This window comes from Lampetra fluviatilis, chromosome 31 (genome assembly GCF_964198595.1).
Source record: "Lampetra fluviatilis chromosome 31, kcLamFluv1.1, whole genome shotgun sequence".
NCBI classification, from domain to species: Eukaryota; Metazoa; Chordata; class Hyperoartia; order Petromyzontiformes; family Petromyzontidae; genus Lampetra; species Lampetra fluviatilis.
In genome coordinates, this window is record NC_136305.1 from 6,379,080 (window position 1) to 6,379,419 (window position 340).

A 340-nucleotide genomic window follows, 5' to 3' on the forward strand; every position below is an offset into this window, starting at 1 on the left:
TGTGTGAGTCTCTCACTGCTTGTGTGTCTGTCTGTGTGTCTCTGTGTGTCTCTCTCTCTCTTTGTGTCTCTGTGTGTTTCTCTGTGTGAGTCTCTCTCTGCTTGTGTCTGTCTGTGTGTCTCTGTGTTGTCTCTCTCTGCTTGTCTGTCTCTGTGTGTCTAAGTTGTGTGTCTCTGTGTGTCTCTGTGTGTCACTGTGTGTGTCTCTGTGTTGTCTCTCTCTGGTTGTGTGTCTGTCTGTGTGTCTCTCGCTGTGTGTGTCTTTCGCTGTGTGTTTGTCTCTGTGTGTGTCTCTCTCTGTGCCTATGTGTGTGTCTCTCTCTGCTTGTGTGTCTGTCTGT